The sequence below is a fragment of the Rosa chinensis genome, chromosome 7 (assembly GCF_002994745.2).
Source record: "Rosa chinensis cultivar Old Blush chromosome 7, RchiOBHm-V2, whole genome shotgun sequence".
NCBI lineage: Eukaryota > Viridiplantae > Streptophyta > Magnoliopsida > Rosales > Rosaceae > Rosa > Rosa chinensis.
In genome coordinates, this window is record NC_037094.1 from 50,617,170 (window position 1) to 50,642,757 (window position 25,588).

The following is a 25,588-nucleotide window of genomic DNA, read 5'->3' on the forward strand; positions in this document are numbered from 1 at the left end:
AAAGAAAAAAAAGCATGAACTCAGTCCTGTACATTTCAAAATACAATATACAGGCCCAAAGTTTTCTCTTCTCCATATGTATTTATATTTATTTCAAAATACAATATACAGGCCCAAAGTTTTCTCCATATGTATATTTATTTCATACTGAGCATCCATGTAATTTCAAATTCACTATAATCTATAAATCATCATGCAGAAAGCATAATCTGCTTACTCATAAGACAAGAATAAAAATGTACTAAGCCGTGGAACATAAATCAAGAAGAAGATGAAATTATGTCATTCATTGGCTGTTTATTTTATTCTCCTAATGATAATACCTTCTATTGTATCCAGAAGCAGAGTTCCTATGACTTTGTCCAGATTTCAACTGAACCAGATTCTGAACAAATATGTAGACAAATGTGGAGTATGTGTTTTGCAAGAGACATCGATGTACACAGAAAAGAATGAAGGGAGCAGAAGCATTTATTAGCATCTTGAACCTGGAAATATTATGTAAATAACCACTGAAACCCCTACAGAGAACCAGTACCATTTACATCTTATTCACTGAAAAAAGCAATACAAGAGATAATGGAGCAACTTAGCTCTGAGCAGACATGTTTGTAAAAACTAAGAATTTTCACTATAATCAGTGGTAGGCATATGCTTCTGGCAAAGGAACAAGTACACTTATTCTGCACATCCCACTTTTGTTAGCTTGCTGGATGCCTCTGAGACATTTCCACCATAGGACTGCAAGAATTCTAATGCTTCAATGCTAGGCTCAGCTATAGGTAATCTGCCTTCCAACATAGCAACCACATTGGTCATACTTGGCCTCAGTGTTGGCCCTACATGCACACAACACAAGGCTACCCTCACTAGCTTCTCAACCTCCTCACTCCTCACACAACCCTCTAACCTTGGGTCAGCTAGTTCCATATACCTCATTTTCTTATGCATTTGGAGTGCAAGTTGTGGGAAGTACACCATTCTTTCTTCCGAACTGATTGAATTGAAACATTTTTCATTTCCATCAGTGTCATCATTTCTGGTGCCACTACTTTGAAACAAGCAATTTCTTCTTCCCCTCACCAATTCTAGCAACACCATCCCATAACTGTATACATCAATTTTTTCACTGATGCCATAGCTAGTAAGCCATTCCGGAGCAAGATATCCCCTAGTTTCTCTAAGTGTCGTCAACAGTTTGGATTTTTCGTAACTTATAAACTTGGAAACCCCAAAGTCTGATATCTTCACTTGTAAATCATCATGCAGAAGTATGTATTCTGGTTTGATGTCACAGTGGACTATCTTGGGAATGCATCCACTGTGCAAGTAAGCAAGCCCCCTTGCCATTCCAAGCGCTATCCCATATCTTTTTTGACGCAGACGGATTGATAACTAGGTTTACCAGCAATAAACCTAAGCAAAAGATTCTGGAGTCCACCAGAGATAAAAGAGAAAACTCTCAATTTTGATTGATAATATGATAAAAGATAGTTCTGCAGCCGTTTAAGGTTGCTTATATATGGGAAAGAAACCCTAGGGCGACTAACAATGAAACCCTAAAGCCCACGGATTAAAACAAAACAAATCCAAAATAAACTAGAAAACCTAAAATAAAAAGAATGTAAAACTAGCCTAAAAATATGAAATCACGAATCGGATAATTAAGACAATACATTTTGGCCTAAATCTGATAGGGCTCACTGAAGTGAGTCTTGAAGATCTCGTCGTTCCCATTCTGGAAAGCTATCATGCGTCTTAAACGGACATTTTGGCCAAAAGTTAGTCAAATCTGATTCAAAATCAAAACCTGACTTTTTGTACGAGTAACTCGAAAGGTCCAAAACCAAATCTTCTTGAATATTCCAGCGGCTAATAATCTCATTACGCGTGAGTTACCTATTTTCCAATCACTCTTCTTGATTCTACGCCGCTTCTTTGCTTTTATGGTTTTCTGGCTAAACTGGGCACATTCTCATCCTACATCATTCTCCTCCACTATGAAAGAACTCGACCTCGAGTTCATCTTGAATAAAGGACAAGAATAGGTAGACAAAAGACCTGAGAAAAAATTAGACAATTGAACCTGTGGATTGTTGGCCTGATCCTCTGCAAATTTTGATGGCACAATCATGAACCCAACGCCAAAGATGAGTCTGTCATATGCATTTTGGCTCTCATACGCAACCTTCGTAGATTTGTCTCGGCTCTCAAGGTTGCATTCTTGAATGATATCTGGTTCTGAGTGATTTATTTCAGGCTCCAAGACTTCCTCATTATTAATAACCATGTCTACATGAACAATTTCATCTTTAACCTCTTCTTGGTTATCATGGATGATTTCTTGTGGAGCTCCTTCCATTAGAAACTCTTCTGGTTTTTCTTCAGATAAACTATTAATCTCAACAGGCAAAGAAAGTTTGAACTCTAACTTCTTCTCGAAAACCTTAGGAGAATAATTCTTGATTGAAAAATCTCTTGGCATAAATTTTTCGCTAAGAAGACCTTTCATCTTGCGCCATGTCCGAACACGCTCTTTGCCTTGCCTCTGACGAGAGCTTTGCAACTGATCCCACCAATAAGCAGCATCTTTCTTTAGCTTCTGAGAAACCATCTTAGCCTGCTTGTGTTTTGGAACCTCCATGGTCTTAAAGAATCTATCCACTTCAACCTGCCAATCCAGAAAATCCTCCGCGCTCATGTGACCAGAAAAGTAAGGAATATCAGCCTTGGTTATGAGAACCTCGGAATCATAATTAATATCACCTCCACCACCACGTGGAGCTCTAGCCCTCTGGCCTCCTTCCCCGCCTCTATTCTGATTGTTGTTGTTGTTGTTGTTGTTATTGTTCCTCTCTCCCAACAATCCACAAATTTCTCCAATCTGATTGTTCATGGAGTTGATGGCAGCGGTAAACGCTGCTGTAAGAGCTTCAATATCTGCTTTTGTAACTTCACCCATTGCTACCAAGGTAAATAAAAGAGACAGGGAAGACCTGCTCTGATACCACCTGAAGCAGACGGATTGATAACTAGGTTTACTAGCAATAAACCTAAGCAAAAGATTCTGGAGTCCACCAGAGATAAAAGAGAAAACTCTCAATTTTGATTGATAATATGATAAAAGATAGTTCTGCAGCCGTTTAAGGTTGCTTATATATGGGAAAGAAACCCTAGGGCGACTAACAATGAAACCCTAAAGCCCACGGATTAAAACAAAACAAATCCAAAATAAACTAGAAAACCTAAAATAAAAAGAATGTAAAACTAGCCTAAAAATATGAAATCACGAATCGGATAATTAAGACAATACATTTTAGCCTAAATCTGATAGGGCTCACGGAAGTGAGTCTTGAAGATCTCGTCGTTCCCATTCTGGAAAGCTATCATGTGTCTTAAACGGACATTCTGGCCAAAAGTTAGTCAAATCTGATTCAAAATCAAAACCTGACTTTTTGTACGAGTAACTCGAAAGGTCCAAAACCAAATCTTCTTGAATATTCCAGCGGCTAATAATCTCATTACGCGTGAGTTACCTATTTTCCAATCACTCTTCTTGATTCTACGCCGCTTCTTTGCTTTTATGGTTTTCTGGCTAAACTGGGCACATTCTCGTCCTACATCATTTTTTCCCAATCCAAAACAGGGCCATTGCCAAAGAGAATCTTCTCCAATATGAACCTCTATTCATATACTCATAAACCAGAAAACACTGGCTTCCTTGGATGCAGAAACCGCTGAAGCTAACCAGATTGATGTGGTAGATGCTTCCCATTGTTGCAATCTACGTAAAAAACTCCTTCCCTCGGACTCCCAAACTTGTAATCTTTTTCACAGCCATTGTTGTCTGGTATAGTACCTTTATATACAGTACTAAAGCCACCACTGCCAATTTTAAGTCTTAAAACTTTCAGTTGCGGTGACAAGCTCTTCATAATTAAATCTAATGGGCAAACCCGGGATAGAGGATATCTCAAGCTCTGATGATGAAGATGAATTCCATACATCTACACTTGCTCTAGTACGCTTTTTCTTTCTCCACCATGAGTCTCATGACCACTATGATGATTAACAGCATAGTCATTATCATTACCAAATCTAACACTGGAATACTGTTCTCCTGCCCGGACCAAGGCCCTACCGCCTTTATGTACCCTATTCGATCTTCCTGGCTACTAGAGCTGTATATGATGAAACCCAAATTGTTTTCAACTAGATAACAAGAACCAGAAGATTTTCCAGGGAAAAAGGCCAAGCAAGTGCAATTTTGAGAGCATGGAGATTGACATAGTGATAAACTTGCACAAGTTTCACAGGTTCAGTGAACTGATTTGCAAAATAGTCAATACCTTTGTCCAGCTTCAAATAAACAATTGAGGACTTGAATCCATTGGTACCATCCCCACTTTCATTACAAGCAGAAGGCAAAGACAGTGTCTCTTTCAGTTGCACACACTCAAGGTCTTTCTCAGGATCAAAATGAGAGAAACCAGTTGGACATGTACACGTCTGATTGGTGCATAATCCCATTTTTTTCACAAGCTTCTGGATATTGGCACTTATCAATGTCGGAAAACCAAATTCTCTCAAAGATATTTGATATGAGTAACGTCCCACTAGAGTCCAATTTGGCAAAGCTCATATCTGAGAGTTCCAACAGAAAATGAAAAACTACTTCTGAGCCATTATTCCCAAGCAGATACAAACCAGTTCCATTCATTATCATATAGGACACTGGCACACTAGCGTACTTGATCTCATGTGTCCCTATGGATAATTTCCAATAAGTCTGGCCCTTCCACTGAAGCACCAGGTCCCATATATTAAATAGGCCGATGAACGACCTGTTGACGAAGACTTACTAGGTTTCATACATTGATCTTCATCGACTGGGTCAAGTACAATAGAATTTACTCAAATTAGGTAGGTAATGCATGTCAATATATGCAACTTAAATAATGTTCTCCATACCTAATGTATTTTTTGTAACAATGCTATTCAGGATCCCATCTACTATTTATTTTTCTCACAACTAATGTTCTATTGTGACCATGTCAATAACAAGAAGGCCCATCCAGAGCCAGTCTTTTCCAAGCAGGCCACATAAATCTCTTCCACTGACAACAAGATTTATAACTACTAAATACATTAGGAGTACTTTGGAATAGATGTTCGAGGGTTTCACATGCCTAGATCCGTTAGTTATTCCTAGATAAATACTAACCTCAGAATCTTGTTTTTGTATATAGAGGTAATGGATCCCAGATATTGACAGGCCATGAGAATAAACAGGCAGAGGGAATCAAAATGAGTACATTTTATATAGCAAAATGTGAAAATGAATTAATATGACCATCTTCCATGGACACAACAACTCAAATTCTATACTACTCCTATCTAACTTCAGAAAATATGAACTTTGTTATTTTCTTAGTCCATGAACACATCACCTTACGTCTGCGTACAGCTCATTCACTGAGAAAATAATATAAAAAAAGAAAGAAGAAAATTGCGTCCAACAAGAGCTTAGAGCTCTGTCTCCGAAAGTTGCAAGACAGAGAATTGACTCAAGCAGTGTTTGCAGTTTCACTGGTCAGCGGTATGTAAATTCATCTACCTTGTAGGAAAGAACTTCTTCTCCTACAGCACAACCCCGTCCCTGTAAACTTTGTGAATGCCCCAGTGAATTTCCACCATCAAACTATAAAAATTCAAGTGCCTCAATCCTGGGCTTCCCCTACAGGTAATCTGCCTTCCAACATAGCAACCACATTGCTCCTGCCTGGCCTCACTATTAGCTCTACATGCACACATCACAAGGCTACCCACACTTGCTTCTCAACTACCTCACTCCCCACTTGACCCTGCCCTCTAGCCTCAGGTCTGCTAGTTTCATATACTCCGAATAATTTCTTGTAGCAATATTATTCTTATATCCATTGACTCAATTATATTATCCAGGACACAAGACAAGCTTTTAAAGCAATTTGGGACATGAGAAACAGAGGAAAAAACAGTCGCAACAAGTATCCAAAACTGAAATAAGTAATGGGTTTAGCTTCTGTTACCTTAACTACACTCCTGGGGGTTGTGAATCTCGGTAACTTGTCCATAACAGTTGTTATTTCATTTACAGAATTTTCATTTTATTCCCAATCAGCATCATTGGTGTTCCATGGCATGGAGTCAAACTATTATATCAGCAATATGGGACATCAGAAACAGACAAACTAGACAGATCACAGGAAATAACAAAAACTGAAAATAAGTTATGGGTCATGTTCTAGTACGAGTACATATTTTAAACCTATTTTGCGCCAATCAATCAAGAGGAAAAAAAGAGACAAATGAAGACCAGTTAACAAGAGGCATAACAATTTTATAGGCTGCCAACTTCACAAGATGCATATAATCTCTTAACAATAAGAACTCAAACAAAAAGTACGACAATGCATGTATATGACATATGCAATTAGCTGCTGAATATATTTACCTACGATATCATTAATTACCAATTTAAGTTTCATTTTTGGGGAGTATAGCTTTAATACCAGTAACATCAGCTTCTCTTGTCAAATAGATATAGATAAATTCAAAAACATCATCATATGAAAATGGAAAAGAAGAGGATACCTACCAACTAATGCTACATCGTAGACTTTCAGTCGCCCTTCCCTGCTTGACAATTAAGAAATTTTAGTTCAAAGACAACATTCCACTTGTCGAATGCTGCCTGGAATTTTCAGCCTACTTAACGAAAGTTGTGTACTAGGTGTCGTATAATGATAAAAACTCTTAAGGCTTTGGAAGTAAGTGATGCTCAGAGTATAGAGTTCCTTAGTCTGTTTAAGCGAAACAGCCAGGCAATCCCCTCTACTATATCTTCTTGATTAACAAGGACAAATTCTTCTTCACCCGAGTCATCATTCCCATCGATCTTTATCACTAGCCACATCCCAAAATTTGGCTTCTCCTACTGCCAACAAGAATAGCACAGAAAACAAGAAGAAAAGTCATGAAGATTCCTAATAAAGAATAGTCTTCAAAATCCAGATGACTTATTACATGCTTATAGTATTTATTTGAACATCTTCAGATGCATAACAGCCATATTTTAAGATCGACTACCTCTGTATTTAAAATATTTATTTGAACAATTCCATATTTAAAACCTTTACCTCTGTTATTGGTAGTTTGGTACCTGTGGACAAATTGTCCTCCTAATGCGGAGTGGATCAATTTTAAGAAACTATTTTGCCTAGCACATGACAGAAACATAAGAGTATCCTCCTTAAATTCCTACATCTAGAATTTCCTAGAGCCATAAATCAATGTTCCCAATAATCACAATTCTCAAAAGTTACGAGTGTTTGTTACTCACTTCTCGAAAAGTTACCTGCTGCCAGAGCAAAAGAGAACAGCATTGCTTCAAAGGTCTATTATAGGAAGAGTTTAAGATGGAAAATAGCTCTCTCTACTCATTTTGTTGGCCCGCAATATTTTTAAAGAATTGGAAGTATCAATATCATTTAAATGTATGACCCAAAGAAATATATAATTTACGTATACAATGATGAAGTGATGAACTGATATATGACTTATCTTATTTCATTCAAAAACCTGCAGAAACACAGGATGTGACATACAGGAAAACTTTGTACACAACTCCTTTGTGTATTTGGACTGTATGGTAATGACTTTTCCCCCAAGGAGTTCAACCTGGTAGTTTGAATGGCTTGTTTTTAGTTCATGCTAGATAGGATGTTTTAGTTCTTCAAAAAATAACCCAATGCCTCAACTTAATAAGATAAATGACTCATTTCCAGGTCGAATTCAAAACAGCACCTTAATTAACCCTCAAAAGGAGATAGCATCAAACAGATAACGATGTACGGTATCACTTGATTTACTTACTGTGAGGCTCGATATGAAGGAGTCTCAGAATGTGCTCTGGCATGAAATTATGAGGCCATGACAACCAGCAAAAAATATAAAATACAGCATTACTACTAGAAATTTTTGCATGACATGATTAGTTTAACAGTTTGTACACAATGCAGGTATTGTTCATATTCAACTGTCACATTTGTGAAAAGAGAATACATGAATGCTATGTAATATATAGTGGTTCAATAACTAAGCAAAAGAAAAGGCAAGAAAAATAATCTCCAGAACTCCAGACGTGTAACTGTACGTGATAAAGGCATGGTTATTTACTATGGAATATATTATACAGCACAACAGAAAATGTACGTAAATTCCCTGTTTCCCCATTAGTCGGAGGATTCCTCACTGATAAAAGCTTATTTTACTTGGCATTGGGAGGCAGTTTCTCACAGAAGTTTTTAACAAACTAAGAAAGACCAACATCCCCAGTAATCCCCATCAAAGTCATAAATCTATAGGAAAAAAAAGGACAAGCATATCAGCCTTTATTCTTGTGAAAATGATTTCTGGAAAGCATAATAGTAGTACAAAAGATTTTGATTGAAATAGGAGGGGCGGATGACCATTCTGAATGGGCAGTTGTGAGATTTGAAAACATTAGCCTTTGAATGAACCTCTGGTGTTTGTTTTTGGAATCGCTTAGTGCTACAAGTGCTTCCCCATTCTTTTTTCACCGGGAAATGGTCTTTCCCTGGTAAGGAATGTTTTAGTAAGCACATTACAAGCTATAACAGTATACACATAAAAAATATAGAACAAGGTAGAAAGAGAATGTTTATTACGTACTTTTTCTTCCTGATTTGGACCCATGTGTCTCTTTCTTTTTCATAGACTTCTCAAAACTGAGATTGATTTTTGCAGTACCACTTGAAACTGTTCTGTTTTTCAATTCTAGATACACCAGTGTCTTGATAGCTAAATCATTCGTCAATGTCCACCAATCCTTATCTGACAACCACTTCCCTGACTTTCGGAGTCAAACCAATCTTCAAACTTTGAGAGTTGACCTTTACTTTACTTGTGGGATTGGTACACATTCATTTCTCGTATCAAATCCTTAATCCAATGACAGTCGGGGGTATCACTTCAAATTAGTTGTTCCAAAATCAAAATAGAACTCGATCACGTCCTCGAAATTTACCAAGGACACCCTGACTTTCAGTTTTCCCTTTCCAACCATCATACTTGCGATATCTCAATCAAAATGCATTTTCCACCAAAACACACCTGCTCACAATAGTTCAATCCTCAACTATCCAATTCTTGTTGTCAACCATACTTCTCCATTTCTATCTCAATTATGCTTCAAATGTTACTCCAATGCACGAATCAACAATTGTTATAACTTATAATCAACGCAATAAGCTTAACAAACAACCGTAGTTTTTCAACAAACACAGTAGCTTCAAAGAATCCAAATTCTTCAATTTTAGTTACTTAAGTTACCAGAGAACCTTCAATGTCTGAAATCGTGGTCAGAAATTGGCAAATAAGGTCAAACTCGTCGCCGTGAACGGTGAACTCGCAACCATATCCTATTTCAATTTCTTCGATCTAAATCCAATATTGAATTCAAGCATACATAGAGGCAGAGCTTGATGAGAGGATAAATTTTGATACCTTATTTGTCGTCGTTCCCTGTCTGAGTCACCCAAAAACTCAGAGAACCAGCAGGCCGAAGCTTCCCGGCTTCAATTCTCTCTCCTGCCTTATCATCTGGACAAACCAACACCATGGATAGGTTGCGCAAGATCGAGAGGAAGCATTTGACACCGGTGAGACTCCGCGAATTGGCCGGAATCGGGAAATCCGATCGGAAACCCGATAACCCTTTGAGATTCCTCCTGCCGCCGGCGATGGCTTTTCGGAGAAGAAACGATAGGGATCTGACGCGTGTTGATTAGATGAAGCGAACCAGACCCATTCGACTCCTGGAGGTGGCCGGAAAATTGAGAAAGGACCGGGTTTCCTGTCGCGGGAAAACGGGTCAACGAGTGTCGGTCTGGTTTTGTCGAACTCATCTTCCAAAGTATTTATACTAAAATTAAAACGGTCCAGATCTTCTGCAGTTCAAAATTGACGCTTCAGATTACGCTGCCTCAAAATTATACTTTTAAATAATTCTTGGATAATACCAAATTTCAAAAATTATTAAAAATAGCTGGGGTATCCAAAAATTCTTATGAACTCGTAATGAAGTCTAGCTTAATCCTATAGACTCAAAAGAAAAATTCGACAAACAATAAAATTAGCTCGAAATTATTTTTCCTTTCAAAAATAGGAAATCAAATTTCTGAAATCTCACAAAGCCGCTACTAGAAAATGTGCGTATTTAGATTGTTTTTCAACCACCACTAGGATAGAATTTATTGCCATTTGAGTGTGGTAAGTCATCGATAAAGTCCTTGGAAATATCCATCCACACATTCTCATTTATAAGTAATGGGTTAAACAGGCCTGGTAGATGATTAGTTTCATCGGATTTCTTCTGGCATTGGTCACAAGATGCTACGAAGTTCTTCACCTCCTTGCGCATTATGGGATAAGAAAAATTAAGAGCCAGGTGGAGATATGTGTGCAAGTAGCTTGAACGTCTAGCCTGCAATGACGAATGGAATTCGACTAGTAACTTAGAGCGTCCATCTGAAGACTTGGGTACGAATATTTTACTTTTGTATAGCAATACATGTTTATCTAGATAGAAACCTTTCTTAGTTGATGAATTTTGTTGCATGGCAGCAGTGATTGCTTGGGCTTCTGGGCGGTCGATCTTGACACAAGCAGTTGAATATGGGTGCATTGATTGGTTGGATTGAGCAGATTTCATGGCGTCAAGATAAGACATCAGGAACTATATATGTTCATACTTCCAGGTATGTACTCTATTTTGTAATCGTATCCAAGCAACTTAGCCATCCATCTTTGTTGAGCCCTGTTGATTCTTTTTTTTTAGGGAGGGAGTGTTGATTCTTTGATCCATCACATGTGTTTCGAAGTTTGATGATCAGTTTTGATTATGAATTGCCTGCCCAAAATAGAGTGCCTCCACTTTTCCACCAAGTGTAGAATGACAAACATCTCCTTATTGTAGACAAAGAGTAATTGATTTATGGGTGAGAGTTTCTTGCTAAGGAAACAATGGGGTGACTGTTTTGTGAGAGTACGGCGGGAATGCCCAATCCACTAGCTAGCAGGGGCGTAGCTAGGATTCGACAATGGAGTGGGCTAAATTTATTGTGGCAATTTTTTGGGCGAAGCCCAAATTTTTTTTTGTGACCTGCATAATATCAATGAATCTCATCAACCCATTCGCAATTATCAATGAATCTCAGGCGGACTGAAACTCTAAAAAGGGGGGGGGGGGGGGGGGGGGGGGGGGGGTGGGGGGGGGGTGGCTCGCTGGCTGGAGCCTGGAAGTTGGAATCAAATTGATCTGAAGTTCTGAACGGGGAGACGAGGAGAGTGAGAGTAGGAGGTGGCTCGGTGGACTGAAACTCTGAGATTGGAGGTGGCTCTGTGGCTCGCAGCGATTGGAGCCTTGGAGGTGGCTCCGTGGCTGGAGCTTGGAAGCTGGAACCTGGAACTCTGGAAGAGTGGAAGGCGGAACTGATCTGAAGTTCTGAACGGGGGAGACGGGGTTGGTGTTTGAGAGTCGGGACAGACTGGTCTTGGGACCGACTGACCGAAAGCAGCAACCCAACAACTCTTCGAAGCATTAGTATTTTTTTTATTTTTTTATTTAGGCTATATCCATACTTGACGCATTTTGGGCGAAATTCTCCCTTGGGCTATAGCCCAAGTAGCCTTGTGAGTGGCTACGCCCCTGCTAGCTAGCATTTGTTTCAAATGTAAATGGGAGTGAGTGATCAAGCACTGCAAGCACAGGTGCTGTTGTCATGGCTTGCTCAAGTCAGATGACTGTGTCATCGGATGCTGGCATCCACAGGAAGTTGTCAATCTTCAAAATATCTGTAAGAGGCTCTGCAATTATGTAGAAGTTTTGTATAAACTGGCAGTAGTAACCGCCAAACCCAATAATCCTCGTGGTACTTTGAGTGCCAAGTCCAGGAAAAACTGTACTTTATCTATATCCATGGATACCCCTTGCCCAGATATTATGGCCCAAGTAGTTGACTGGATTTTGCCAAAAGAACATTTTTGTAACTTTACTTTCAGCTAATTGGCATTTAGAAATTTAAATACCTCGGCAAAACTGTCAAATCCCTAGTTTGTGATATTAAGAAGCTTGCATATATGTGGGTTTGAAGTCATTTTCTTTTCTCATGTGTTACGAAAAGTTAAATTCAGGGTGGACTCTATAGCCTCTACCTGTCATGGTCTATTTTTCCGTTATTTAGATCAATAATATCCCAAGCACAGCTTCTTCAACCTTTAATTTCGATTTTTCTAAACTGTGGTTACCCTAAAAAAATTTCCTTTGTAACTTACTTTTCTCTTAAAAACAAAAGAGAGAGAGAAAAAAAAAAAAAAAAAGGGAAAACTCAAAAGCGCGTTGACATTTTGACCACCAAAAATTCAAATTTTAGATTTTTCTTTTCTCAAAATAAAAATATTAAAAAAAAAAAAAAAAATCTTTATGACCGTTGGAGCAGCACCGCCTTAAGGCGCACACGGCTAGATAAATAGCCAGCCCAGAGGCAGTAGCGAAGTGAAGTGACCCCCCAATTCACCAGTAAATCTACATTTTCTTCATCTCCAATTCTCTGTTTCTCTCACTCTCGATCTCTTCAATTTCTCTCTACTCCATCTCTGTGTGAAACCCCGCTGCGAAACCCTAATTGCTGTGAGAAGAGAAATCGTCGTCCTTCAATTTCTCTAGTTTCTCTGCTCTGTCGATCTCATTCCTCTCCAATTTCTCTCTGATTGTTCCAAGTCTTTGTTTTTCTCGAAACCCTAATTTGCCCATTTGCTTCGCGATCTGCAATTTTTCAATTCCTGTCCCATTCTCGGTTCCGTTTCTCTGGGACTGAGAGTCTCTCTGTTTCCTCGGCCCCAAAGTCTTCAACTTTCCGGCGATCCCGGGAACCCTAATTTGCGATTTGCTTCGTGATCGGCAATTTCCGCCTGGAATTGTTCAATTCCGACTTGGAAAACCCTAATTTCTGTGCGCAATTGAATAGGGACAGAACCCATTTGGGAAACCCTAATTGCTTCTCTGTTAGTTAGTTGCTCTGTGGCACAATGAAGAGGAGTGGAAGTGATGCAGCGGTGATGGGCAAAGTTATTAGTAGGGCTTCTGTGAGAGTTTACCCATCAAACCAACATGTGAAACCCATCGATAATAAGGGCAAGGGCAAGCAGCCCCTCATCATCAAAAAGTTGCCGCCTTTAGATGCTCCAAGTGTGAAACTTGAATCAAAAAGTGGGTTGATAATTAAATTGAATAAGAAGAGGATGATGGGAGTAGTAGCTGATGATGATCCAAGGGCCAACAAGCGGTTCAAGCCGTCCAAGATCACCTACTCTAGAATGGACTTGGAATCCATGAAGTTTGCCAACTTTGCAGAACAAAGGGACCTCTGCATTTGGATTCCACAAGAGCTCATTTTCAAAGGCTTTTTGGTCCCCAAACCCAAGACTTCTCCTATTGCACCAACTCCAATGAGAGAGCTTATCCTTGCTGCAAGAAAGAAGTTGGACGAGATCAACGCAGAGAGGAGCAATAAGCACAAACCAAAGTGGATTCGTGACAGACAAGAATTCAGGCTCATGATTCAAGAGGTTGAAAGGAGGGCCCTTGCAAGACCACTCTTTCAGGACGGTGTTCAACTCATGACTGATATTTACAAGCTGATTTTCAAGTATAGTTGATTCTATGCATATATTGTTAGTTTTTACACTAGCTAGTGCGCATGTTAATTTGTATAATATAGGAGTTTCTTTTGTATTCCTCCATGTATGGTAGATTAGCTTTTGATTCTTTGGTCAATGCACCTACAACAATACACTGTAAATCAAGTTTTTGTTTAATGAAATCAACTTAATTTCAGTTGCTTTATGTCTACTGTTGATCTCTCTAGTTTACTGTGCAGACTCCACCTCTTATTGCTTTTGATTTTTGAAGTATTAAACATGAGAGTCTATATATACTCAAATACTGTCCAAACTTTTACAAACATCTACTTCAGGCCACTTCAATATCATATCTTGCGGCTAATGTAATCCAGATTAGTGCTCTCCGTTTTATTTCCACCAGCAGTTTCAATTTCATATTCATCACCAATGCCATATAAATAGGAACTTCAACACTAGCTTGGAAGATTAGAGAAGATAAAAAAATATATATATACATATATAACAAAGAAGATGGGGCAAGTTGTTTAAGATGATCATGTTTGGTAAAGATCAATGATTCTGGTGAGATGGGCAAATTCTGCATGTAATAAGAAACAAAATAATTGTATTAATATGGGACAAGAATGTAAAATTCATAGAAGGCAGAGCTATTGAATTTTAAACTGCATCTGGAACAATTTTACATCTGGGAACTTTGGATTTGCAGATATGTGCGTATTTGCCTATAGTTAAGAAGCACAAATGTGTCAGAACTCAGAACACAAGGATTAATGATATAAAACATATCTTTAATTCAAATACACATAGTACCACACAAATTCTAGGTTAAATTCCATCGCAAGTGGTCTCACTTTCCAGTTTTTCTAATATAACAACAAGTGCAACATTGTCCTGCAAAATCACATATAACAACAAGTGCAACATTGTCAGAACTCGCATAAACAAGATTTTCCTCATTTTCCATCTTTTCTAAGTGCAACATTGGCCTACAAAATCACATATAACTAGTTGATAGACCAAATAGATAATGCAGAAACATATCCACAAAACATAAGACTACAATGAAATATATACCTTCTTCAGCCTTATACAAGCTCTATCTCTCTGTTGAGGTTCCAATGGCTGCAATGCTTCTATCACTCTATAATAAAGCTATCAAACGCACACTACAAAAGTAAATCAGAATTATCAACCAATGCATGTAAAATATTATCAATTTCCTCACTTTCTCCTTTTTTCCTCGTTAGTAAAATCAAGAGCTTCCTCACCTCATATTTTACGATTTCTTTGAATACATCTCATCAGTAAAATGTAGCACAACCATCCATGCAAAAAACTGAAAATCATCCATTCAATTTAGTATCTTGATATGGTGTTATCAAGTTCAAAAGCTCACCGAGTGGATTTCCTTTTATTAGACCAACATCTAGCAACACATATGTCACTAAAAAAATTTTAAAAATTATTCAGACGCAGTTGTTTGTTAATTCATTGTATTAATTTGATAAGCACAAATCTTGCAGAATGCACAGTAAGTTGGGACAGGGGCAGTATTAGCTTGATTGAGAAGTCAAATGCACAAACTCTGTATTCAGAAACATTATTTTCATAATTTGTAAAGCACAAGATAATATGAAAGTCAAGAGTATCAGGCTTAAGGATTCAAGGAGCACTCTTCTAAAAAAAAAAATTTATATATATATATATATAAAATAAAATAAAATAAAAAGGATTCATGGAGCACAAGAAAAATGGTATACTTATATGCACATGTTTTCGGTGACATCAGTAACTAGCAAAATAAGAGACCTCCAGGGCCTTAACTGATCTCCTGATATAGTCAGAAACAAGTAGAAATTTAACACAATCTACGAAAATGTGCTTTTTTTTTTCTTTTTGTATAAATAATGCACTTGAACTGACCGGACTGTTAATATCTACCCTAGCACCAATTACTGAACAGTTCTTTATTCGGGTCAGCCTAGGTTAGGTTGGGGTAAATTATGCTAAAGAAAACATTTTGCATTATTCTCACATAGCCACTTTTGCAGCAGGACATTATCACCTACAAGGTTGTGCTATGTTTGGAGTTCAAATGAACAACAGGCTTGGAGATGGATGCCCATTTAAGAAATATGGAACTTAAAACATGTTTCAAGATTGAGACAGGAAACCCTGATAAAATAACATATAGAGGAAAGGAATTCAAAACAGGAGACAGAATAAGGAAGATATGATGTTAGCTTGGTATACATTATTGGCTCTTGCGGCCCGATGGTTGCTTAACATAATATCAAAGCTGTGGTTAAAGAGTTTTGTCTCTCAACAATTTTCTGCAACAGAGGGTGCATAATGAGACAGCTCCTGATAAAGGTTGCTACTTCAGAATACAAATGTTGGCTCATTCCCCAATTTCTTAAGATTTTGGGACCTAATAGTTGTTTAACAATATTGGGGGATGAGACATAATTAAGTTACAAAATGATATAAAGAAGCCGGCATGTAAAACATACTATTTGTGTCTAACTGACGATGCAGTTAACCGAACAAAACTAATATCTCAGTTACGCATACAAGATTCTCTAGGTTCAAGATTCAAATAAATAGATTATTGTCTAGAATTCATATTTTACTATAATATTCGATATGAACGGTGCACAGGAATGTTTATATTCCAAGACAGGCTAAGGCCTTGGAACGGCAACCCAAAACCAGTTTTATCTATAAAGTATAAACATAACAGTTAAAGTGCAATAGGTTATCACACTTTTGCTCTAAAGTTGACAACTTAATAATCTGCAATACCATACCAATCTAAGAGGACATAATATGCTTGGAAAAGGGATATTATTCTTGGAAGAAAAAAAAAATCATGGAAGTGCATTAAATGGTTCAGATATCTTACTGATCCTCTTCTCTTCTTGTATATAACAGAATATCCGCATTTTGCCAACTCAGGTTCGAAGAAATACTCAAGATGATTACTTTGTACCTGCAGAAAAAATGTATCACCTCTAAGGCCAACCATTTATAAAAGATTCAGAAAATATATGCAACTTAAAAGGGAATATTGACCTCTTGAAGACAGAGAATGTCTGCATCGTATTCAATGATCTCATTTAGTAAATTCTGCTGACGATATTCCCAAGACCTAGCCCATTCTGGGCAGTAAGAGTACCTAAACGGATCAGTATAAAGATCACCAAGGACATTATATGATAGCACACTAAATTTTACACCACTGGAAGTGTGCGCTTTGAGATCAGTCCCCAAGCTTCCACCGACACTCAAGCATGGAGCGAGGTTTCTGATGAGGCGGATAAAGAACAGGAACCGTCATGATGATGTCACTCAGGCACAAATCCAGACCAGTTGAACAATCGACAGCCTTAGATTCCAGCATCAACCTGCAGTTAAGGTCATTCACTGTGGGTACATAACACCTTGAAGAGCACACCTCAACCCATTGTTTTCCATCTCGTTCCAGCTTTGGAATTTTATTGAGTGGATCATCTTCAAAGTCAAGCCAGCTATACATCTCTTCTTCTGCTTGTTGATTATCAGAAGAAGTCTCACCAACAGCTTTAGCACAACGATGGCACATCCTGTGTTTCTCCCATGCCTCAGAATAACAAGTGGGAGAGCAATGATAACTTCCCTTGAATGGTAACTTCAATTTGACACAATCATTACACCGGAAAGTGGCCACCTCATCAGGGTGGACAGAGCACTTGATCTTGTCTCTGGGGATAGAAGGGCTAATATACTCCCGATACCTGTGCATGCACGAATGTAAGACTTCAAATTATTCTTTTCTCTAAAATATTGTAATTGTGACTTCAAATTGACTTTCACTTGGGGATTTCAATAATAGAAAACATCAATTGACTTTACTTGGAGATTTCACTAAAAACAAGGACTTAAAATCAAAATTATATGAATACAATAAAGCTTACTGCAAAAACATTAAACCTTTTTATTTGTACGAGGAAGCAAATAACAGAAAACAAAAAGAACTTAGTCTCTACTAATACTGCTATACAGTTATAGTCCCGTTAACTATGTATATAGAAAATAATATAATGCTTCTGTTCCCTGTAATTTTATGTCCCTCTCTGTTTATTATTATTTTTTTAATATTGTAAAATGGTCTTTTTTAATATTTTTAGTCTTACGGAAAACTTTATTTTATACAGCCACATATACAAATATGTATGTGTGTGTGTACATACATACATACATACATACATATACACACACACACACACACACACACACACACATCCATATACAATTGAATCCAAAGCACACAAGAAGTCTTCAGAAGAAACTAAAATAATTGGAAAACTAATCAAATAAAACATTGGACTATAATATTATATCAAAACAGAAATTATTTAGGCACTTGTAATAAATAAATGAAACAGAGCTGGTATTGTTTAAGAGTCAATATCCACTCCCACTTGGACAGATGAGGCCACATTTCTCAGCTACCAAACAGAACTTGTATTGAATAGAATAACCAATTCTCACAAAAAAAAAATGAAAGGGAGAATGTCACAAGAAAATCTTCATGAAGAAGAGAAAGAATGTCAAAATCAATCAATTTGGGACTAAATTTCGCGATACCAGAAGTATATTGATTGAAAAAGTACTCTTTCCCTCTGTTTTCCTAGCAAGCCAAACAGAACTCCATGTAAAGAAAGCATACACGCATCAGGATCAAAAGCCAAGACAAAAATATAAAAAGGAATGCTAAATATACATTCTTTCATGTAGGACAGGGAACAAAAAGAAAAGACTGTTAAAAAACAGACTAACCAGAAGAGAATGGGACAATCAAGAAAAAATTTCATTCATAGGGAAATTTACTAAACACAAAAGTACTTTTTCCTCTGTTTTTCCTAGTAAACCAAACAGACCTTCAATTAAATAATGCATACAGAAAGCCACGCATTAGGAGCTGAAGAAACACAAAAAGATCACAAATTCACACTCTCCTAACATTTGGGACTGAATTTGACTCCACAGGAAGAACTATTTTCCTCTGTTACTTTGATTATATAAACCAAACAAGACCTTCATGTAAGAAAGAACACACATACAACCATGCATTGATCAATACTCAGATAAAGAAACACCAAAAAGATCATAAATTTACAACTCGTGCTCTAATAAATTTACAACTCGTGCTCAGAAAGAAAAGAATGAAAGACTGACCATTTGAAACTGAACTCGTGCTCGGGGGGGGGGGCGACTTCATCGTCCTTCTTGGGCACACGAGCTGTAGGGTCGATTCTGCAGCCGAAGACTGGTGTAATTGAATGTGTAGTGCCCATCATCACGATGAGACTGAATCTCGGTAAGCTCAAAGAAGATGAAGAAGAAGAAGAAGAAGAACCCACTTCAGGTCTTGGAGAAGAAGAAGAAGAACCCACATCAGGCCTTGGAGAAGAAGAGGAACCCAACTCAGGTCTTCGAGGAGAAGAAGAAGAAGAAGAACCCACATTGGGATTTTGAGGAGGATCCATTTCAGGTTCTTGAACAGAGCAAATGGCTTTTCACTTCTTGAAAATGGGAATTTTGGCGAAGAAAGAAGAAAGAAATAAAAGAGAGAAATGGGTTTTGGGGAGAAATGGGAGAGAAGAGAATGAAATGAAGGCTGTTTTGGTTTTGGGGTTTTGGGGGGTTTTGTCAGAGAGAGAGAGAGAGGTTTTGCAAGAGAAGCTGGAAAGGTGATGAGTGTGTCAGGAGAGTGTGCCTTCTTCTCTCTATTTATTGTCTTATTATGAGCGCTTTCTTTGTCTGCACGAATGTGTACGGCCGAGTTCACCAAAATAAAAATTTATTTTCATGGTTTTTTTTTATCTAATTTTCTCTTATATGATTGGCTGGTTTATTTCATTTTATTTTTTGGAATATTATCTGCATTTATGCACTACCTCTTCATTTCTAGATATCATATCATTTTGGATAGATTTTATGACAAACGACTGATTTGATAATGAGTCTAAATGTTACCGTTGTCTAGATTCAAATATTAAATCGCATTGACGTAACACATTATGTTTTTACGATATGTATACTTATTTAGTGGTCAAGTATTGAGTATAGTCATAAATATTACATATATCTTTATAAGGTAATAACGTAATACGCGTTTTTCATTGTAGTGAGGGAGGGATGGAGGGAGGGAGAGAGAGAGAGAGAGAGAGAGAGAGAGAGAGAGAGAGAGAGAGATCGGTGAGGGGGGAGAGGGCAAAAAAGTCCCAAAAATAAATAAAAAGAAGAAAAAAAGAATTAATTGGGTAAAGGGGAAATAATCTCTTAGAGTGTTTTGGGTAAACGGGGTTAAAAAACAGTTAGTGGAGCAAGTTGGCAAATTTTAAGCTAAAATTGGGTAAATGAGCATTTTCCCTAAATTTTTAATATTTGGGTAGTACGGGAATTAACTAAACAAAATAAATGTTGTATTCGTTCTAGTTACTAACTTATGACCAAATTATTGATTCATAGAACTATGCCAATAATCCATCAATGATTACTTTGACACATAGTAATTTTTGTTGTAATTTCTCTTCTTTCATGTATCATCTTGTTTTGAGTCTCTACATTATCTTTAGTTTGCTTATTTACTAGTTTTCATCAGAATGCCAAATCCTCTATTCATTCCATCGTTGCCTACTAGGCTAGTTAGTAAAATTAGGCATAGGAGTTCAAAGTTAAAAAAATGTTCATGAATAATTTGGTAAGTTTTAGTGAAAAATAATTTGAAAAATTAGGCCATAAAATACAGAAATGGCAAATTATAAAATTAGATACGCACGTATTTAAACCGAAATGTAATAAATAATACGGATGGATATTTGTCATTTCTATTACTTTTATATAGTTATATGACTTTTAAAACATAAACTTTGAAGAAAAATCAAGGTGAATCATAGCTTTTCTCAAATATTACCATTTGGATATACAAAACTTCAACACATCTAAGTTATTTAATAAATAAATAGTGTAAATAGTACTAGTAATTATATGATTTTTAATTATAAAAATTTAAAATTCAAAAATTAATCTTAAACTTGACTTTTTTAATTAAAAAATAAAATATTTTGTTTTATTTTTTTTAATGGTTGGCTTTTTTCAATTGAAAATTTTTGGAATAATATGTATTCATAAATAATTTAGGTAACTTAAAAAAAAAAAGGCTAATTTTTCTAATTTTTAGGAATAATTCAGAAAACAAGTGTTTTTTTTTAAGAATTTGTTAATTCGCGAATTATTCGCAAATTAACTAATATGGAAACAAACATTAGAAAACCTTACATACGATCAAATAACTACTCACATTGTTGCTTTACAAACCCTAAACTCCGGCCTCGCAGACGTTTAGCAGGCTAATGTTGGATATGTGATTGATGATATTGTCCGGGGAAGCAGATTCTAGTGGAAGTCTATTAGGCTCGGTACCTCGTTGTACAGGTTCGAGAATGCCTCGTCGACTGCATAGGGAGGTGCTGAATCGACAATTGCATGGGTTCTTGGGGTGCTGAAACGGGTGGAGTGGTTTTGTGGTGGTGTGGTCCTGACTGCGTTGAGGCGACAGGGTCGGATGGAGTTGCATTAGAGCAGTTGTGCAGTTTCTGGGTGGCAGCGACGATATCTAGGCTGGGTCAAGACTGCTTTGTCGCTTGAGTTTGGACCACTTCTCTTTGGGCTTAGTTATTTGGATTGGGGTGTTTTTGCCCTTTGCCTTTAGTATGTATTTAGTTAGTCTATTTACAATAATTCATTTTCTTTAGGATTCTAAGAACTTTTTTGCTAGTGCAACTACAACGCTTCTAGAATAATACCGAAGGAGGAATTACACTATCTTCTACGTATGTGATGTCTAATGAGTGAGTCTATTTCTATGTACCACTGTGGGTACTACCACTATATTCTTATCTATCTACAGATGACAGCGGAAGGTTATATAACGGTCTGTTCTGGTTTATGATGAATATATTTCCCCCCAATTTAGGTTTTTGATTAAAAAAAAAAAAATGGAAGTCTTGAGAAATAGAAAAATAGATTCTTTGATTTATTTGGGTAAATTAAAAAGAAAATTGTTACACATGGATATCAGATATGGGTTAAGTCAATTACTGTCCTATCGTGACCCGCCACGTGTAAAGCACTGGCATCCCCCGCCTATATATATAGAGATATTTCCCCCAAAAATTTCGATTCAAAATCCAAACGCAGATTCACTTTCACAGTGGAGAAGAAGAAGAAGAAGAAGAAGAAGAAGAAGACTAGAGAGAGAGAAATGGAGGCCGAAACCCTAACCCTTACCGAAGCCGAAGCTCTGCAATCGAGAAACGCAATTCGCTCTATCAAAGTCGCTCTTCTTCTCTCTCGCCTCAAACAGTCGCCCGCCGATCGCCGCCTCACCGACCACCGCGACGCCCCTACGGTACGGTAACTCGCTCAAATCGCTTTCTCCGATTTCCGATCTGTTTCTGTAATTGATGATCGGAGTTGATGATTTTGTGGTTCAGGTGAAGGAGGAGGCGCTGAGGAGAGAGATCGGAGATCTCAAAATGGAGGTTGTGAGGGAGCGTCTGAGGAACAAGAGGATCAGGCTGTGTGGATTGATGGAGCTCTTTCTTGAGGTCGCGGTGCTCTTCGTTCTCTGCGGTCTCTTGTTCGCGATCGCAGTCGGAGGAGATGGAGGTTCGTCACTCGGAATTACGTTACTGAAGAATTCAGATTTTACTGTGTGGTAATTAGTAGCTGTTGAGATTTACTATAGGAAGAGAGATTGATTTACTACCGGGATGTGGTGGTTAAGAGAATAGGTTGCTTGATTTGATTTCTTGTCAAGTACAGTAAGGTGAAGTATTGCTATGGATGTAGTTGTGCTCGAGGTAAATGCATGTAGATATTGGTTTTGATCAGCTTGTGATCAAAAATTGGTTTCGTCAAGCTTGATTTACCATATTGAAATATGAGTAAGGTAAGTAGGTAGGTAACTACAATTTTCTTTCCGTTTCATATCGCTGGAAGATTTCTGTGCTTTGGTATTGAGACTAAAGTGCATATATTCCACTCTCAATCTTGAATACATCACAAGGAGTTTAAAACTTTAATGTCATTGTATTACAAAGCTCATATAGACAAAAGTTCAGAAGGGTTGATCCAAAAATTAATGGAACCTCCGAATCTGTAAAAATGCTCTAAATCCTGTACGCGATCAAATCACCTGCTGAGCTAAGCAGTTCATAGAAGTAAGTAACAAAGCTAGAGATTTCTTTCTGGACCTGAAACAAGAGTAAGAAGCTAGCTGCTGTAAGGCTTTGATTCAGCGTCGTGGAGTGTGTACATGTATTGCAGACTTCTTAAAACCATATGGAGCAGATGCAGAAACATGAACAATCATATCACCTCTATCTAGTTCTACCCAATTCAAGATCATTTCTTGCAACTAAAGTAATCCATTGATTGGTTCAAGTACCTTAATCGAATGCATAGGGTTTTATTTACATATGGATTCAGATGCCTTTCTGAAAACAAGTCACATATGTTGTTATGATTGAAGACTAAAGCACCAAAGATCAGGCTTCAATTCCACAGAAAAAAGCCTTCACTGGCTCAATATCTTAATTTGCTATTAGATTGAAGACTAAAGCACCAAAGATCAAGTTGCCAATGGAAATTCTGTTGATTTAAGTTATGACACATAACGCAAAAACTTGTTGAGATTAGAACAAAGAATCACAACCGAAATCTTATACTGCCAAAGCAAGAAAGAAACCTACAATTTCTGTTTTGCTTTTTCTTTTTCATCCCAATTGATAACCAAATTAAAACTAGCTTATATTCTCATAACCGGAGTTCCTTCCTTGCTGGGCTAACAATGATGTCATATCTCCTCTCCACCATACACGTCTTCCCTTCTAACCTCCTGAGCATAAATGTGACTACATTGTTGATGATGAATTGATAGGTATGCCAAGACTGGAAATTGTATGCTCAAATAAATCCCATCTCAAAACTAGGCCAACAATTAATACCAATCATTTCTCAAGTGCTATCACCCCAAACTGCATATTTTTTTATACAACTTAGGTGTCACACCTAAACAAGCCACATGGATAAAAACAAGTTTTGTGACCTATGACACTGTATAATATGAAGACAAGATGCACTTGTTTCCATATGATTCAGTAATTTGAATATTTCTTAATTGGTTTTCATTGAAACTTTTCACATATATGTATCTTCTTTTTCAGCAGATCAAAAGTTTTTGACCAGCCTTTCATACAATTTTTTGCATGATTAAGAAATTCTTTTCTGTTTTAAACAATGACAAATGGTTAAGAAATGAGTCCTGACTCAACTTTCAAAAGCAAGGATAAGAAATTCACTCCCTCGTTCAAAATTCACAGACGTAATATCTTTGAAGACAACACAAGAAACTGCCACATATTAATTAAGAATTATAGGGTTGTTACAACTCATTTTGATAAATGAACTTGATCGGTTTCTCTGTTGTAGAGGTTAAAGATGGCACATTCAAAGTTTGACTCTTCCTCAGACCAAGTGCTCAATGACAGGTTACAATACAAAAGGAGTATATAAGGTCGAATCTTTATCCACATTCCACATCTAATATAGTATTTGAATTACTTATCCAATCAAAGACATTGCGACATTGAGACAATAAGAAAAAAAAAAACAAGCATGAACTCAGTCCTGTACATTTCAAAACAAGAAGCATGCCCAAAGTTTTCTCTTCTCCATATGTATTTATATTTATTTCAGACAGAAGGTATGAGCATCCATGTAATTTCAAGTTCACTATAATCTATAAATCATCATGCAAAAAGCATAATCTGCTTATTCATAAGACAAGAATAAAAATGTACTAAGCCGTGGAACATAAATCAAGAAGAAGATGAAATTATGTCATTCATTGGCTGTTTATTTTATTCTCCTAATGAAATACCTTCTATTGTATCCAGAAGCAGAGTTCCTATTGTTAGCTGATTAAGAAACTCTGGAAGTTTCGAGAGGCTGTTGAACACGTGTCAACAATTAAGTAGTTAATTAGTTACTAATTAGTTGATTAGGGCTAATTAGTTTTGTTACAAGTAGAGTGCTCGAAGCTTCTTATATAAATAGCTGTATTCTCTTTCTTATTGGGTAATGAAGGTTTTGTGAAATAGAAAGAGTAGTGTGAGTTCTTCTCTCTCAAAAGGTCTCTCTCTCTGTTTACTTGTTCATTTCACAAACCCTAGCTCATCTTTGATGCCTTGGCTATCATGGTATCAGAGCCCTCATAGATCCAGGACCTGTGATTCATGCTTCCGCATCCATTATCTTGGCTTGAGTACTTACTCTGTGTGATTTCAGATCTTGCTTCGTTATTGCTGCAATCTGAAGCTTTGCTCATCTCCGAAGCTCAAATCAAGTGGTGCGTTCCTTCTTTGCTTGATCCAAAGCTTCTCTAGTGTTTGCTGATCTTCTAAGGTGAATTGCACTTGTCTGTGTTCCTCTATACTGTGATCTATGTATTTTGAGCTGCATCTTTGAATAAATGAGCAAAACCTGAGCACTGTGTAAAACTTGAGCACTGTGTTTCATTGAGCAAGAAACTTGTGTTAATTAGCTTGAAAATTGGAGAATTAGGTCAAAATTCGAACAAATTGAGTTCTTGATAGCAAAATTGGAGCAAATTAGTTTGGTACTAAGGAAATTGAGTGCTAGATCTGAGCAAAGAAAGTGTAAATCTGTGTTCACACTACAGTAGATTGAAGATGCTACTTGTATCAAGTTG

At 37.2% G+C, this 25,588-nt stretch overlaps 2 long non-coding RNA genes and 1 pseudogene across 2 annotated transcripts; all 3 read right to left on the bottom strand.

Annotated features, from left to right (window-relative positions):
- Nucleotides 1–563: 563 nt before the first annotated feature.
- LOC112178099 lies at nucleotides 564–4,084 on the bottom strand (annotated as a pseudogene).
- Nucleotides 4,085–4,847: 763 nt separating this feature from the next.
- On the bottom strand, nucleotides 4,848–9,944 carry LOC112180508. The gene is made up of 3 exons (XR_002928332.2): nucleotides 8,734–9,944; nucleotides 6,638–6,976; nucleotides 4,848–6,191 (listed from the first exon to the last, which is right to left on the bottom strand). It is a non-coding gene; the product is annotated as an uncharacterized LOC112180508 (long non-coding RNA).
- Nucleotides 9,945–14,408: 4,464 nt separating this feature from the next.
- On the bottom strand, nucleotides 14,409–15,304 carry LOC121050380. The gene is made up of 3 exons (XR_005802799.1): nucleotides 14,839–15,304; nucleotides 14,575–14,655; nucleotides 14,409–14,486 (listed from the first exon to the last, which is right to left on the bottom strand). It is a non-coding gene; the product is annotated as an uncharacterized LOC121050380 (long non-coding RNA).
- Between the last annotated feature and the right edge of the window lie 10,284 nt (nucleotides 15,305–25,588).